Raw genomic sequence first — 18,277 nt, forward strand, 5'->3', positions numbered from 1 at the left:
TTTTTTTGTCTTTATTAATTTGATTATTCTAGGAGTCTCATATGAATGGAATCTTATGGTATTTACAATTTTGTGATTGCATGATTTTTCTTAGCATACTGCCTTCAAGGTCCATTCATGTTGTGGCTGTATCAGGATATCTTTCATGTTTAAGGCTGAATACTATTCCACTCTGTGTATAGACCACATTTTATTTATTCCATCATTTGCTAAAAGTCATCAGATATTTCAATCTTGTGACTACTGTGAATAATGCTGTTTTAAATTTGGGTGTATAAATATATTTTGGCCCCTGCTCTCAATTATTCTGGCTATATGAGCAGAAGTAAAATTCCTTAATCATATGAAAATTCTATTAATTTTTTTAAGGAACTTTCCTAATGTTTCTCTTTTCATTTCTTCCTCCCTCCCCCTTCCATCAACATTATTTCCTACCTCCTTCCTTCTCTTATTCCTCTTTTTCTTTCTTTCCTTCTTTCTTCTGTCTTTATATTGTATTTCTTACATTCATTGTAATGATAAAATAAGATTTTATTCCAATCACTTTATCTTGTACATAGTACATTAATCTTATGAACAACATTTTAAGTGGTGTGTGTGAGTGTGTGTGTGTTTGTGTGTGTTAGACAGACACAAGAACATAAGCAATCTGACAATAGATCCATGAAAGTTTCTGTGTCTTATTTATTACTCCCTCCCTATCTATCATTATGTCTCCACTTTGTAAAAAAGAGAATGAGCAGTTCCTTATTTCCAATGAAGGGTTTGATTGAAGTCATATACTTTCTCCATAAGACTGTATCAGAGTTCAGACAAATCACATTGTGTTCCTCTCACCAGACTGGATGAGGGAGGCATCAGTGTGTGAGTGCAGTGCAGTGAGATCTGTCTATAAACTGACACAGTCACTCTGAGAAATCAGCTGATCATGTGATAACTGCAATGCTCAGTACTTCTAAGTTCCAGAATTTCTGATGTCTCTTCATTCCCAAACGAGATTAAAGTGGCATGAGGAGGGAGAACCAGAGCAACATGTCTGAGTTCTTCCTTCTGAGGCTCCCCATTTGACAAGAGCAATGGGACATGTTCTTTGCCCTGTTCCTGGCCATGTACCTGACCACAGTGCTGTGGAACCTGCTCATAATCCTGCTTGTCAGGCTGGACCCTGGCCTCCACACCCCCATGTACTTCTTCCTCTGCTATTTGGACCTCATGCAGGTTTCCTATCCATCTGTCACTCTCAGTAAGATGCTGATGAACCTGCGGACTCAGGATGAATCAATTACCTATGCAGGGTGTGTAACACAGATGTATTTTTCTTACTTTTTGCTTGCATTGATAATCTTCTTGCAGTGATGGCCTATGACAGGTATGTGGCTATTTATCATCCTCTATGCTATGCCATCATCATGAAAGAAGAGCTGTGTCTTTGCTTTTCAGCTGGATCCTGGCTCCTCTCCTGTGTCAGTGCCCTGACCCACACCCTTCTCCTGGCTCGACTATACTTCTGTGCTGACAACATCATCCCCCACTTCTTCTGTGACCTTGCTTCCCTGCTTAAGCTGTCGTGCTCAGATGCCCCTCTCTTGAGCTGGTCATATTCACTCTAGTGACTGCAGTTTTCATTTTTCCACTGAGTTGCATCCTGGTCTCTTATGGTCACACTGGGGTCTCCATCATGAGGATCCCCTCTACAAAAAGGATCTGCAAAGCCTTGTCCACCTGTGACTCCCACCTCTCTGTGGTGTCTTTATTCTATGGGAAAATTATGGCACTGTACCTTCCCTCTTCAACAGGCCAGTCCCATTATAAAGACATCATTGTTCCTTGTTGTACACGGTGGTCACCCCCATGCTGAACACTTTCATCTACAACCTGTGAAACAGAGACATGACTTTGGCTCTGCAGATACTTTTCAGAAACAGTTATCTTTTTGCTAACTGATAATCACCTAACCACATTCTTATTTACTCACTGACCTTGTTAGTAAAGCCTTTAAAAGTTGTGTGTTGTTCACACATGTCTCTAGCACTTTCCTCCCTGTCCTTTAAATAGTTATTTTTATTGGAGCAATCTATTTCCCTTTAGTCCTATCTCTTGTGAATTTATTTTTCCATAACCCTAAATATGACGTTTCTCATAACACACATTCAACCTGTGGTCTTCAATGCACCAAACTCCTTTGGGTATATGTGTAAATATGTTTAAATTTTATTTTTTAATATGTTGTATAATTATTCCATTTGGCTTTTTTACAGCTTTTTAAATTACATATATATATATTAAGTTTATTGTGGTTTATTTTTGGGCATTATTTTTTCAATTGATTAATTGATTAATTATGTAATTAATTTTAAGTATTTTGACATACAATTTTGTGTTAGTTTGAAGTGTAGTGCAAAGTGATCTTTTATTTATTTATTTTTGTCTTTTTTGTATTTTCTAGGGCTTCACCTGTGGCATATGGAGGTTCCCATGCTAGGGGTCTAATTGGACCTGTAACTACCAGCCTTTGCCACAGCCACAGAAATTCCAGATCTGAGCTGCATCTGTGACCTATACCACAGCAAATGGCAATGCCAGACCCTTAACCCACTGAGCAAGGCCAGGACTCAAACCCACAACCTCATTTTCCTAGTCAGATTCATTAACCACTGAGCCACAACGGGAACTCCTAGATCTTTTATATAGTATGTAGTATATATTTATATTTTAAGGTTGTTTTACCTCATATGTTATCACAAAATATTGCCGAGGTCCAGCCCCAGCAGCCAGGGAGTGCCGAAGGAGAGGATGGGCTACAAACGGCGCGGAAAGAACTGGAGCCAACTCCTCAGCTGCATGCTGCAGATGACCCAATTTATTAAATGAAAAGCATCAGTTTTTATACCCTATCACAATCAGGTTTCATGTAAGATTTGACATTAACATTTGATTTAAAGCCCTTTTGTTCCCTCCACCCGAGATACAAAAAAAGAAGGTTAGTTAAAACATGTTCCTTTCAACTTCAGATTTTCCTTCAAGATTACAAACTTAAAGTTTCACACTGTATTTTTCTTAAAAGGTCAACAACAGTAGCTATTCTATTCTATATTAAGAACAAAGCTTTAATAAGTAATAAACTATGATACCTAACATTCTTTAACTAAAGGTGTATGTGGTTAACAAAACGCATGAAAGCCTTGGGCTCATGGCATTCTTAAAACTATGATTTATTTGGCGCCAGCAAGCTAAGCATTTAACCTATTGTGCTGATTTACGTAAGTTCCAAACCACCAATTTCAATAGAAAGGAGTATTATACCCAAAAATTAACAAATGCCCCCACAAGGGATGAAAGTTACAAGTGACACTGTTAAAAAATATATCTATTATAGAAAATAGCAATTTATAGGCCAAACAACATTTTCCCAGCCCCAAACTTCTTTTTAAGTAAAGGGACTGAAATCATAAGTTTCCCCTGTATACTCTTACAAAATAGGTGCCATAAATTGTTACTCCAAAACAAAGGCTTTTTCCATTACATTGTTTAAATAACTTCATTCTGTTTTGGTTCAAGTGTTTTACGTACCCAGGGCAAATCTTTAGCAGTAAGAAAGCTGTGAATAGAGATAGAAAAGGAAGGATAAACACAGAAAAATAGATTAACATAGTTTTTAGGGGATATCATTTTTATTTTCCTGGAGCCGATGTCTTTCAAGGGATTGCTCTGCAATCCTTCTTCTTTCTTCAGTTTGTCTGTAGCTCTGCTAACCAGACAAGCCTCATGCAGGTGCTGACTGTGGCTCTGCTTTCTTTACTGGAGCAGCCTTATGGCTCCCGACAAAATATGAGTACAGTTCCATGTGGTATACAATTGGTCCTTATTAGTCATGTATTTTCTATATACAGTGGGTATACGTTAATCCTAAAATCATAATATTTCCATCCCCCCTTTCACCTTTAGTAACCATAATTTTGTTCTCTATGCCTATGTTTCTATTTTTGTTTTGTGTATAAGTTCAATTGTAGCCTTATTTGGGGGGGATTTTCAGGGTCACACCAGCATCATATGGAAATTCCCAGTCTAAGTGTCAAAGCACAGCTATAGCTGCTGGCCTACCCCACAGCCACAGCAATGTGCAATCCAAGCCAAACCTGTGACCTATACCACAGCTCAGGGCAATGCTGGATCCACAACCCACTGAGCAAGGCCAGGGATTGAACCCACATCCCCATGGATACTATTCAGATTCATTTCCCTTGTGTCACAAGAACTCTCTGTATCACTATTTCTCAGATACCACATGTAAGCAATATCATATGATATAAGTTTGTCTCTTTCTGGTTTATTTCATCTGGTATGATAATCTCTACCTCCAAGGCACTATTTCATTCTTTTTATAGCTGAAAAATATTCTATTATATAGCTGTACCACATCAACTTTACCTTTCATCTGTTGATGGACATTTGGGTTGCTTCCATGTTTGGCTTCTCACCTTCCAAAGCTACAAACATTCAGTTAAGTTTCTAATATTTCAATTGAGTAAAGTCAAAAATGCTTATATTGTCAATGCTGTATCAAGTTAATATAGTACTTTGGATGGTTTGCTAAACCGAAATAAACCTTAATTTGATTGTGCTTTTGACAACACAGAGTAGTCAATGAAATTACCAAATTTTCCCATTACAGGAAGACTATATTTTTTCCTCATAAACTCGTTGTTTCCAGTCTACAGCTATTGGATTAATTTTACACTTGGAAATGATTGTTGTAATTCCCCCACAGATGTCACTTCTCATATGAAAAAGTGCTAAATGTCTGATTTTATAAATTTTGAACACAAAAATAGCTATTACATGACTACTATGTGCAAGGCAGTTTTGTATATTCTAAGAATGAACATTTTAAAAGGTATCCCCTTGTAGAGTTAATATTCCAGCATTCCTGATCCAGCTCATGATTCATCTTTTTCCCCATAGCAAGATTTAACCAACACATCGTAAACTTAGTTTATTTTTACAATATGTCATCATAGAACTGAGCTGAAATTTCAATGGTAGATAGGTTTCTATGTCTGAAATAAATTCTATTTTTTGATATGTAAAAATCATCTATGAATAAAGATGTCATAAATGGGGGAGCAATAATTTCCTATTGAAGCTCAGTGGTAACAAACTCAACTGATGTCAATGAGGACACAGGTTCAATCCCTGACCACGCTTAGTGGATTAAGAATACAGTGTTGCTGGGAGTTGCAGTGTGGGTCTCAGCTGTGACTGGGTTCCATCTTTTCTGTGGCTGTGGTATAGGCATGAAGCTACAGCTCCAAATCTACCCATAGCCTGGGAATTTCCATATGTCTCATTGGTGGCCCTAAAAATCAAAAAGGTGGGGTGCAAGGGTGCTGGTGTGAGGTTCATAATTTCACACCATGTGGTCTAGGTAGAGCTCATTGGGAAGGTAACAGCCAAAGATGTTAGTGTGGACAGGGAAGTGAGCCATGGTGCTTCTGGGGCAAAAGCATGGAGAGGTGTATTAATCAAGATTTTCTAGAGGAGTAGAATTAATAGTGTGTGTGTGTAAGAAAAAGAGATTTATGGAGTTCCTGTTGTGGCATTATGGGATTGGTGGCATATCTGCAGTGTGTTAAAGTATCTCATTGCCACAACATTGGCATAGGTGGCTACTGCAGATCTGATCTGATTCCTGGCTTGGGAACTTCCATATGCTAGAGAAGAAACAAAAAAGAGAGAAAGAGATTTATTTTAAAGAATTGTCTAACATAATTGGGAAGGTTAGCAAGTGCAAAGTCTGCAGTGTAGGTTGGCAGGCTGGAAATCCAGAGGAAAGCTGCAATCAGAATGAACCCTACCTGGTCATGGTGTATAGTTTTTTGATATGTTGTTGTATTTGGTTGGCTAATATTTTGTTGAGAATTTTTGCATCTATATTCATCAATGATATTGGCCGATAGTTTTCTTTTTTGGTGGTATCTCTGTCTGGTTTTGGAATTAGGGTGATGGTGGCATCATAGAATGTCTTTGGGAGTATTCCTTCTTCTTCAACCTTTTGAAAGAGTTAAAGAAGGATGGGCACCAGTTCCTCTTTATATGTTTGATAGAATTCACTTGTGAAGCCATCTAGTCCTGGATTTTTATTTGTAGGGAGTGTTTTTATGACTTCTTCAATTTCATTTCTAGTGATCGGTCTCTTCAGTTGGTCTGTTTCTGCTTGATTCAGTTTTGGCAGGTTGTAAGATTCTAGAAAATTGTCTATTTCTTCCAGATTGTCAAACTTGTTGCCATGTAGTTGTTCATAGTATTCTCTTATGGTTTTTTGTATTTCTGCTGTATCCATTGTGATTTCTCCTTTTTCATTTATAATTTTGGTTATTTGAGTTCTTTCTCTCCTCTTTTTAGTGAGTCTGGCCAGGGGTTTGTCCATTTTGTTTACCTTTTTAAAGAACCAGCTCTTGGTTTTATTAATTTTCTCTATTGTTTTTTGAGTCTCTATTTTATTGATTTCTTCTTTGATCTTTATAATTTCCTTCCTTCTGCTGACTTTAGGTCTTTTTTGTTCTTCTTTTTCTAATTCATTTAGGTGGAGGGTTAAGTTGTCAATTTGGGATCTTCCTTCTTTTGTGAGAAAGGCCTGTATTGCTATAAATTTCCCTCTGAGCACTGCTTTTGCAGGATCCCATAGATTTTGAGAGGTTTTGTCTTCATTATCATTTGTTTCAAGGTAGTTTTTAATTTCCTTCTTGATTTCCTCATTGACCCATTGGTTTTTTAGTAGCATCTTGTTTTTTCTCCATGTAGTAGGTTTTTTCTCTTTCCTTTTCCCATGGTTGGTTTCTAATTTCATGGCATTGTGGTGAGATAAGATACTTGATATAATTTCTATGCTCCTAAATTTATTGGGGTTAGATTTGTGTCCCAATATGTGGCCAATTCTTGAGAATGTTCCATGAGCATTTGAGAAGAATGTGTATTCTGATTTTTTTGGATGTAGTGTCCTGAAGATATCAATTAAGTCTAACTTTTCTACTGTTTCCTTTAGGATCTCTGTTGCTTTATTGGTTTTCTGTCTAGAGGATCTGTCCATTGATGTGAGGGAGGTATTAAGCTCTCCTACTTTGATTGTATTCCCATCAACTTATCCCTTTGTGTCTGTTAATATTTTTTGTATGTATCTGGGTGCTCCTGTATTTGTGGCATATATGTTGATGATAGTAACATAGGTCTCCCACTATGATTGTATTCTCATCAATATCTCCCTTTATGTCTGTTAATATTCGATGTATGTATTTGGATTCTCCTATATTTGGGGCATATATATTGATGATAGTAGCATCCTCTCATTGGATGGATCCCTTAATCATTAAGTAGTGTCCTTCTTTTTCTTTCTTTATGTCTTTTGTTTTAAAGTCTATTTTGTCTGATATGAGTGTTACGACTCCTGCTTTTCTGTCATGTCTATTCGTGTGAAATATTTTTCCCCACCCTTTCACTTTCAATTAATATGTACCCTTTGTCCTAAAGTGAGTTTCTTGTAGGCAGCATATTGAAGGTTTTTGCCTTTGTATCCACTCAGCCACTCTGTGTCTTTTGATTGGGGCATTCAGTCCATTGACATTTAAGGTGATAATTGATAGATGATTATTTATTGCCATTTTGAACCTCGTGTTCCAGTTGATTCTATGGTTCTATGGTTCTATGGTTTTTTTTGTTTTTTTTTCCTTCATTTTTTGCAAATGCAGTATTTGGTTTTGGCTTGTGGTTGCCCTGTTTTTAAGTATGCTAACCCCTTCCCATAATTGTGTGTTTTAGACTGATGGTCCTGTAAGTTCAAACACTTCACTACTATATTAAAATTGAGAAGAGAAACAGACAAACAAACAAACAAAAAGGGTCTGTTTATTTCCTAACATTCCCTTGCCCACATTTTATGATTTGATGACTCTTTTATTTTTTTCTTTTTAATTTTATTTTGTTTGAAGCATGTTCGTGATTAAATCTGTATGCTGGCTTATTTGAGTGACTGCTCTCTGATTGCAGTTTCCTCAGTCCTAGCTCTTCCTCTTCCTCTTCTTCTTTTTTCTTTTTTTTTCTTTGTTTTTCCCTTTCCTTCCTTTCTTTTTGGTTTAGAGAAGATCTTTCCGTATTTCTTTTAGCCTGGGTTTTGTGTTGCTGTATTCTTTTAGTTTTTGTTTGTTGGAAAAAATTTTATTTCCCCTTCTATTTTATATGATATTCTTGCTGGATAGAGTAGTGTAGGTTGCATATTTTTTCCTTTTAGCACTTTAAATATATCTTGCCATTCCCTCCTGGGCTGTAGTATTTCTGTAGAGAAATCAGCTGATAATCTTATGGGGGTTCCCTTGTAGGTAACATTCTGCTTTTCTCTTGCTGTCCTTAGGATCCTCTCTTTATCACTAACTTTTGCCATTTTTATTATTGTGTGTTTTGGTGTGGGTCTATTTGGGTTCAATTTTTTTAGGGCCCTCTGTGCTTCCTGTATCTTGAACCCAGTATCCTTTAGATTTGGGAAGATCCTAGTGATAATTTCTTCAAATATATTTTCCATTCCCTTATCTTTTTCTACTCCTTCTGGAATTCCTATTATGTGTAGATTGGCCTGCTTTATATTATCCCATAGGTCTCTTATATTGCTTTCCAGTTTTTTGATTTGGTTTTCTGTCTGCTGACCTGATTGGGTGATTTCCATTACTCTATCATCCATATCACTGATTCGTTCATTCTGGTTTTTACTGCCCTTAGTTCAGTTTGCATCTCTGCAAATGAATGTTCTAGTTTTTCTTGGCTCCTCCTTATATTTTCTAGTTCCTTTCTGAAGGTATCTGAATTACTGTTCACATCTTCTCTTAATTCCTTCAGTATTTTCACTATTTCTCTTTTGAACTCCAGGTCTTTCAGACTGCAGAGATCTGTTTCATTGCTGACTGTTTTAGGTGAGTTCTCTTGTTGGTTTGACAGCTTCTTCATCTTGCTTGTTGTTTTCTTTTTCCTGAGGGAGTTGTATTCTCTGTGACCAGGCATTGTTTGCCTTGTCACTGCAGTGGATTGTTTCCTGAGGGCTGGCGTTTTTGTTTAGTCTTTTCTGAGGCAGTGTGGCTTTTCTGGAGTGTTGATGGGGCTAACAGGGTCTCTTTGAAGCAAAGGAGGACTTCCTGAGGGCCGACAGGACTGGGAGGTCCACTCCACGATGGTAGCAGCTTTCACTTGGTCAGGCCATGCTTGCTCTAGTGTTTTTAGGCTGTGGGGTTCTTGCAGAGGGTTGACAATTTTGGGCAGCTATTCCTCAGGAGTGCAGCACCCCCTGAAGGCTGGAGCAGATATCTGGGTCACTGAGAACCCAAGAGGCTCTTCCCTAAGGCAGCCCAACTCAGAAGGATGGCCTGAGAATATAGGCAGATCTGTTCACAGTCTGGCCAAGCTTGTTGTAGCTTTTCTTTGCTGCAGCAGGTCCTGCAGAGTTGGCAGTCCTTTGCAGCTGTTCTGCAAGATTGTGGCACCCCCTGAGGGCTTGGGTGGCTAGCTGGGCTGCTGCCAATCCAAGAGGCTCCTCCTCAGGGCAGCCCGACTCAGAAAGACCATCAGAGAATTAGGCAGATCTTTTCACAGCCTGGCTAGGCTTGTTCTAGCTTTTCTGGGCTGCAGGCCTTTTCTCGGGGGCTGGTGGTGTTTGATGCTTCTCTGCAGGGGTGTAGCCCCTCCAAAGGGCAAGCAGGCCTGTGCAGGGACAGCCCCTGCAGTGGTAGGCTTCAGGCAATTGTTGAGGCCAGCCCTCCTGGATGACAGGCAGCCCCAGGTCTGGCGAGTGCGTAGGGGGTGGTGGGGGTGGGGGGAGGGGATGCACTGGGAAGCACAGCTTTCTGCTAGCTAGTGGGCCTGAAAGCTTTCTGTGGCGTGGGGAGTATTCTATGGGGACCTACCCCTGCTTCTCTCCCCTCCCCGGCATGGGTGCAGATCAGGCTCTTCTCCCAGGTTCCCTCTGATGTGGCTTTCCACTTCCCCGCCCCTAGAGTATTGCTCCCTTCCTCTGTGACAGCTTTGTTTTCTGGTCTCCCAGGCAGTCTCTGCCGGGTCAAACTTGACAGACTGGTTTCTAGACCTCCCAAGCAGCAGTCTCTTCTCCACCCCTCCCCCCCAGCCCTTACCTGGGGACTAACCTCCTAACCTCCAGAGCCGAGGTCTCGGTGCCCAGCCCCCACCCAGGCGTCCCCCGGCCCTTTCTTGAGGACTAACCTTCGGAGGTGAGGTCTCAGTGCCCAGCCCCCACCCAGGCGTCCCCTGGCCCTTTCCCGGGGACTAACCTCTGGAGCCGAGGTCTCAGTGCCCAGCCCCCACCCAGGCGTCTCAAGTTTTGGTGACTGTGCCCATAGTCCAGATGGTCCATTCGGTTCTGGATCTGCTTTTCAGAACTCCAACTTACTGCTACACTCTTCTCTGCATCTGGAGATTCCTCTGGTTCCTTTGATCTTTCCCCCAGTAGGTGACTTTCCAGGGTGCAGGATCCCTTTCTCCTCCTCAGTTCCCTTTCGGGATCGCCCGTCCAGCTTGGATTCACCTTCTCTCACTTTCCTTTTTCTCTTGTTTTACCTAGTAATGTCACGAACTTCTTGCCATTACTGGAGTTTAGGTTCTTCTGCCAGCGATTGGTTGCTGTTCTGCGTGAGTCATTTATCCTGTAGATGTGCTTTTTTTTTGTTGTGTTTGTGGGGGAGGGCGAGCATGTGCCCCTACTCTTCCGCCATTTGTCTCCTCCTCTGACTTACATCCTGACTGTATTTATCTAGTGATAGTATAAGCCAGAGAAATATATAAATCTAAACTTCACATGTATGTGTAGGTGATAGTGTGTTAAGTACTTTTGTCTAAAAAACACACACCTTGAGTTCATTCACACAGGAGAAATAAATAATTGTGTGTGTGTGAGAGTGTGTGTGTGTGTCTGAGATATTCTCACATTTTTTACTCTCCACCTGCCTGAGACCAGAATCCACACAGACAGCTCCATAGGAAACTTACTTTGCAGAGCTACTGCCATCCATTTTTCTGTGATTGGAATATTCCAACAGGGACCCTGGAAGTCCAATATTTTTGACAGCCTTCTTCAATTTCAGTAAAACTGTTTAGAAATAAAAGTCTCATCTCTGGAATCATATACATCCACACACATATCTTTAACATTTCCCCACTTAATAGCTTGGTGGCCTTGGCTTAGGCTGTGGTGATTCATATAATACAGTGGTCTTACCTGGGATCATGCTGTTTGCTGACAGATCTTGTCTGTAAGGTGCTTATGAAGCTAGGCCCATTGTATGCACTTAGCAAATTGTAGCCTCATGGAGATCCAAACACATGAATATCTATTTCTGTTGTGCAGGAGACAGTATTTGGTATGAAGACAGGAAAATCAGTCCCATCCATAATCTCTCTGTCAATGCCCCAGCCTAGGTCATACACTGTCACTTCTTCACTATTAAGCATTTTCCCAGCCAACACTTCGTTCTCAGCTGCCTCCTGCTAGCTCCTTTCTCTCTGCTGATGACTTCATTTTGACTCATCCTCTCTTCCCAGGCCCCACCATACTCTTCAGTGTGGTGAGGCTGGACTCCTGGCATTTATTAGGATGTGGCCTCCCCGTTTCCTAAGAAGGCCCTATTCTTAGCTCATTCCTCCTCAGCACACAGACTTTTGATATGTCTCAGGCTGCTATCACCATGATGGTGAATGTTAGGGGATTAGTAGGACATACTTAGAAGATGGAGGTGGGTGAGGCGTTCTTCCACAGAGCAGCTTCAGTCCAGCCATGGGGTGATGATGGCAGGGGGAGGTGGCAGGGACATGCCAAACTGAAGACAGAGAAATTGGGGGATTGTATTTTCCTTTGACCCTGAGAGAAGGGTCCCACTTTGACTTCTAACTACTCTTCCTCCCCCTCTGCTGTCCTTAATTCCATGGAGACTCCCTCTCCACAGCCTTTGGGGACTCCATGACAGCTGGTGGTGGGGGAAAGCCCAGGATGACACAATGCTTTGGAGCCAGGGGATGTTGGAAAAGTTTGGCTGAGTGGGTCACCAGGCTCTGTGTGGGGACGACAGTCATGCTGCTTGCTTAGAGGCATCCCCTAGGCCCCATTTCCCCATCTATTCTCCCTGCCCCCAACCAGATTACAATCCATTATTGGGACTTCATATTTTTCTTATGCTTTATGACCTTTTACACAACACAAATTCTTCTTGTGGGTCTCCTAACACTTCACATATTCCTCTTGCCTGGAATGCCCAGCCTCTTGCTTTTTTTGTCATTTTAGTACTGTATCCATGGCATTTGTGACATATGGAAGTTCCCAGGCTAGGGCTCTTATCCAAGCTGTAGCTGTCAGCCTACACCACAGCCACAGAAATGTCAGATCCTCAAACCACTGAGAAAGGCAAGGGATTGAATCTGAATCCATATGGATATTAGTCAGGTTCATAACCTTCTTGGTTACATTGGGAACTTCAATGTTGTTTTAATTCCTACAGTACAGCAAAGTGATTCAGTTATACATATATACACATTCTTTTTCATGTTTATCACAGGATATTGAACATAGATCCCTGAGATATACAGTAGGACCTTGTTATTTATCTATTTTATGTATAATTGTTTGCCTCTGCTGATCCCAAACTCCCAATACAACTCCCCTCCACCCACTTCCCCCTTGGCAACCAAAAGCCTTTCTCTATGTCTGTCAGTCTGTTTCTGTTTTGTAGATGAGTTCATTTATGTCATATTTTAGTTTTCACATATAAATGATATCATGTTTTTTTTTCTTTCTCTTTAAGACCACTATTGATCCATTTGGTATTACCAGTACTGATCCAGAAACCTGGCCTGGGGCACACACAATCAATAACATTAGGCATGAGTATTCTTTTTTATGTAAATCACTGTATACAGAAAACCCATCAATCTGCTGATGGGGGAAGTTCCATGGTGGTTCATCAGATTAAGCAACTTGTTTGTCACTGCTGTGGTGTATTCCTGGCCTCTGGCCCTCAGAAGAAAAGGATGGCCTGGACAACATTATCACTGCCTTGCAAGGAGGTGCTTGTGCCATTATCCAGAATCTTGTGACTTCATACCTGATGAGTCTATGCATGTATCATTTTATTAAATCACATGAGGGCTCAAGTGACTATCCTGAGTCCCCAGCCTAGGGAGCTTAATAAGTGATTCAGATCATGGGCTCATAGTGGAAAAAATTGTTACTTATTTTGGAAATCATTATCCTAAACTATTTATTTTCTTGCACAAGCTACACTGTTGCTGTGATACCTGCCTCCAAATGCAGCCAGATAACCACCAAACGAGCCACCTCCAAGCCAGTGACACCTCTTTCTGGTCATTTCTGGCACATTGCAGAAGAGGGAGACATGTGAGATCATAGGAGCTGATCACCAGATTGTATGTGTCACCAAACCAGATTTCATTCTATTTACCTGTGGGCAGTATAGCCTCTCCTGACACTGGGCTGCAGTGAAGGACAGGGCAGCATTTGTTTCAGGGCACCAAGGTGGTTGATGCTGAAAAAAACCTGGTGGTTGGGGAATTCCCATCCTGTCTCAGCAGAAGTGAATCTGACTATTAACCATGAGGATGCAGGTTTGCTTCTTGGCCTCGCTCAGTGGGTTAAGGATCTGGTGCTGCCATGAACTATGGTGTAGGTCACAGATGCAACTTGGGTCCTGTGTTGCAGTGGATCTGGCATAGGCCAGAGTTTACAGCTCCCTTTTGACCACTAGCCCAGGAACTTCCACATGCCACGGGTTTTGCCCTAAAAACAAAACAAAACAAAACAAAAACCCAATGGCTTTTAGAGAAACATTTTTAAAGACAGTGAGAGGGAGAGAGTTTCAGGTGCAGGATTAGCTCCACCAGCTGGTGGACATTCCTATGACTGGTTGTTGGTGATGTAATCAGGAGTCAACATCATCAGCCTTAGAGTTCCATGCAGTACATGTATTTGTGGTTACCAATCCGTTAACTTTTCCCACGTGGTAGGGTTTCAGGGTCTGCCAAACAGATCAAAGATATGGCTCAGAATATTACCTTTAGCACTTTAGGAAGAGCTAAATGTCCTTGACCTTGTTTTTTGACTAAATTATTCTTTTTTTTTGTCTGGGTTGATTATTTCCCTTTCTGTATTTTTCTCACTTCTCTGATTAAATGTGTTCTTTGGAACTCCAGGAAGGCCTAGGAGGCTAAAGTTGTCTACAGATCAGCAGCAGGCTGAGGACATGGGGTGGAGCAGGGGATGGGGGTGGTGTTTCCCAGGAAGACCTCCTAGGGTCCTATTCAGTTACATGGAGAGGACAGAGAAGAAGTGACTGCTGATTGACATGCAAGTTGGACTTGGCTGATTGGAGGTAACTTGACCCTGCCTGTGTCCTTAAAATGTACATTTTGCCCTCAGTTTACAGACTGGGAGGCTTTTCAAGGAGGCAGCCTCGAAGGTACAGTGTGTTGCTGAGTCTCTCTGGACAACATGGGTGTCTGAACCCACTGAAGGCCTCTCTAAAAGCTTTCAAGATCCTGACCAGGATGGGTGGAGAGCTTCTTTTTGATACCAAGACAAACCTTGTTAAGTAAGTTCCCTTACTTATTAAAACTGCCTCCTATCATTCTGGGGTGGGGGGATGGTGGCTAGCTATTTTTTCATGGATAAATTTGTAAGCAGACAGCTGGGTTTTCTGTCCCCCTCCTCCATGGCAAGTGGATTATGCTTTATGTGAATGGAAGGGCTTGTGTGTGGGTATCTTTCCTATTCTCTTTATCTTTCATAAGCATCTTCCCTAATATATTTTTCCCCTAATTACTTTTTAGCACTTGTTTATGTGGGCCTGAACTGATACTAGAGTTAACAGAAAATTTTCAGCAATTGTGTGCTTTATTGGATGGTTTCTGCTTGTTGGTTATTATGAATAGTGCTGCTATGAACATTCATGTACAGACATTTATGTTTTATGTAGGTTTTCTTAGTTATATACCTAGGAATGGAATTGCTGGGTGGTATGGTAACTCTGTTTGGACTTTTAGAGAGACTGCCCATGTTTTCCAAATTCACTGCTTTATTTTAAGTTCTTACTACCAATACAAATGGGTTCACCCTCCTCTCATTCCTTGCTAACATTTTGATAATGTCCACTAAAATTTTTTTGAAAAAATTAATCATCCTAGTAAAAGTGAAGTGATTATCATTGTGACTATCATTTGTATTTCCTGATGATTAATGATGTGTATTGTTCATGTGCTAATTGGCCATTGCATTTTTTTGATTTGGAAAAATGTCTCTTTAAATCATTTGCATATTTTAAAAGTGGTTTATTTGTCTTTTTGTTGAGGTGTAAGAATTCTTCATATATTCTTATACAAATATATGATTTGCATATATTTTCCACCTTTCTGTGGGTTGTCTATACACTCTCCTGATGGTATATTTTGAAGTACATAACTTGGTGACTTTGATGAATTCCTGTTGATTCATTTTATTCTATTACCTCTCATGCAGACAAGCAGCTTGGTGTCATACCAAATAAACCATTGCCTGTTCTAAGGTCACTATGATTCTCAATCCCATGCTTTTCTCTAAGGGTCTTATAGTTTAAGCTGTTACATTGAGCCCTATCATCCTTTTAAGTTAATTTTTGCATGTAGTGTGAGGTGAAGGTCCAGCTTCATTTTATTGCTTCTGGCTATTCTGTTGTCTCAGCACTGTTTGTTGAAAGCACTATTCTTTCCCCCTTGAATTGCCCTGGAAGCCTTCTTGAAAACAAATTTCTCATAAATGTGAAGGTTTATTTGTTAACTCTAAATTGTATTCCTTTTTCTAGCATTATGCTAGTATGGCCTTTTCCTTTTTAATTGAAGTATAGTTTCTGTACAATAATTAAATAACTTACAGGTGTACAATTTAGTGATTCATAAGTTTTAATGTTATACTCCCTTTAGAGTTATTATAAAATACTGGCTATATTCCCCATGCTGTCCAATATATCCATGTGGCTTATTTAGTGTGTACTTCTTAATCTTCTGAACTTTTCTTGCCCCTCCCCTTTTCTCTCTCCTCATTAGTGACCACTAATTTGTTCTCTATATCTGTGAGTCTGCTTCTTTATGATAGGTTCACTTGTTTGTTGTACTTTTAAGATTCCATATATGTGAGGTCACATGATAGTTATCTTTTTCTGACTTTTTTCACTTAGCATAATGTCCTTTAATACCATCCATGGTGCTGCAAATGACACAATTTCATTTTCTTTATGACTGAGTAGTAGTACATTGTGTATATATATATGTACACTTAGTTTGCTTCCATATCTTGGCAACTGTAAATAATTCCACTGTGAATATCTGGGTACATGTATCTTTTTCAAGTAGTGGTTTTTTATTTTGGGGGGTTATACATTCAAGAGTGGAATTGTTTGGTAGTTCTATTTTAGTTTTTGGAGAAACTATTATCCTGTTTTCCATAATGGCTGCACCAAGTTACAGTCCCACTAACAGTGTACCAGGGTTCTGTTTGCTCCATATCTTTGCCAGCATTTGTGATTTACATTCTTTTTGATGATGGATGTTTTAACAGGTGTGAGGTGATATCTCATCACAATTTGATTTGCATCTCTCTGATGATTAGTGATGTTGAGCATCTTTTCATGTGAAGTACTAAGCATGAATTAGTATTTAGTTAATTAATTTGTAGTAAGTTTTGAACTTGGGAAGTGTGAGTCGACCAACTTTAGTCTTCTTTTTCATGAATGCATTGGTTATTATGGTTCTATTGCATTTCCATGTGAATTTTAGGTTCAGCTTGTCATTTTCTGCAACATACGTAGCTGAGATTTTTAAAGGGGATTGTGTTGAATTCAGACCATCTATTATTTCTACTAGGTTTTTGTGGGGATTGATTTCATAATAATTTAAAAATATACAGCATCTGCCATTTGCAAGTAGAGATAATTTTCATTCTTTACAATCTAAATGCCTTCTATTTCCTTGTCTTACTTAGATGTGCTGATTGGAACCTCTAGTGCAATGTTAAATGGAAGTTGCAAGAGTTATTTTTATTCTTGATCTTGGAAGACCAAGAATATGAACACCAGCTGAAGGGTAGTGTAGCTCAAAATAAAAAGAGAATATGTCTGATTATTGGAGTGGGCTGGTGTGAGAGGGTACTTTTTGAAGATGACATGGCATTTAAACTAGGTGGGCTTGTTGTAATGTGCCACAGAGGAGGAAATAATATTAGAAAGAAAGGCCCTGAGGGACAATGTATATGCTATATGTGAGTGAATGAGAACTCCATTGTAGTCAGCATCCTGGTTTTGAATAATTATGGGACCTGAAATGGAGAAGAAACCTTTTTTTCTGCCAAACTTGTAGTATGCAGAAGTTCCCAAGCCAAGGACTGGACCTGTGCCATAATTGTAATCTGTACAACAGCTGTGGCAAACCAGAGCAAGATGGTTAACAAACTGCACCACAAGGGAAGTTCCAGGACATTCTGGAAGAGAGTGAGTTGTATATGGAGGAGAGTTATTTAAATACATAATATCATTTTAAGAGTCATGTAGTGTTGCAGTAAAATAACACACTGGAGTTCCCTGGTGGCACAGTGGGTTAAAGTTCTGGTGTTGTCACTGCTGTGACTCAGTTCAATACTGTGCCACAGGTTTGATGCCTGGCCTACAAACTTCCAAAGCTGTGGGTGTAGCCAAAAAATAAATAACACACCACATACTAAAAGCCACTGAATTATAGACTTTAAAATGAATTTTATGATATACAAATTACATCTCCATAAGACTTATTTAAAAATAACACATCTCACTGAAGTGAAAATCAAACAATTTATTACTCACATGAACTCTACACAGAGAAGGATTTCCAATAACACTGACAGAAGAATCACAAGGAATTATTTTTATGTTTCATTTTTGTAAACAGAAAACCCATTTAGGTCCACAAATCAAAAAGAAAACCAAAGGATGAAAGGTGACTGGGGAAAGTTTGCGCTAGGAGTGTGAGAGGGCAAAGTTTAAATCTTTAATATAAAGAGGACCTACACAAGTCTTAAAAAGAGTCAATCAACATGATGAAATGATTAAGAAGAATAAACAAAATGTATTTACAGAGAGTTCCCATTGGGGCGCAGCAGAAATGAATCCAACTAGGAACCATTAGTTTACTGGTTCAATTCCTGGCCTTGCCTTTTGGGTTAAGG

At 39.8% G+C, this 18,277-nt stretch overlaps 1 pseudogene; it reads left to right on the plus strand.

Moving 5' to 3' along the window:
* The first annotated feature begins 1,008 nt into the window (after positions 1-1,008).
* On the plus strand, positions 1,009-1,944 carry LOC110258948 (olfactory receptor 1J4-like; annotated as a pseudogene).
* Positions 1,945-18,277: the final 16,333 nt, after the last annotated feature.

Source organism: Sus scrofa, chromosome 1 (assembly GCF_054392235.1).
Source record: "Sus scrofa isolate SSC_HxYL_T2T_F1_AM1 chromosome 1, Sscrofa_HxYL_maternal_Yorkshire_Landrace_v2.0, whole genome shotgun sequence".
Classification (NCBI taxonomy): domain Eukaryota; kingdom Metazoa; phylum Chordata; class Mammalia; order Artiodactyla; family Suidae; genus Sus; species Sus scrofa.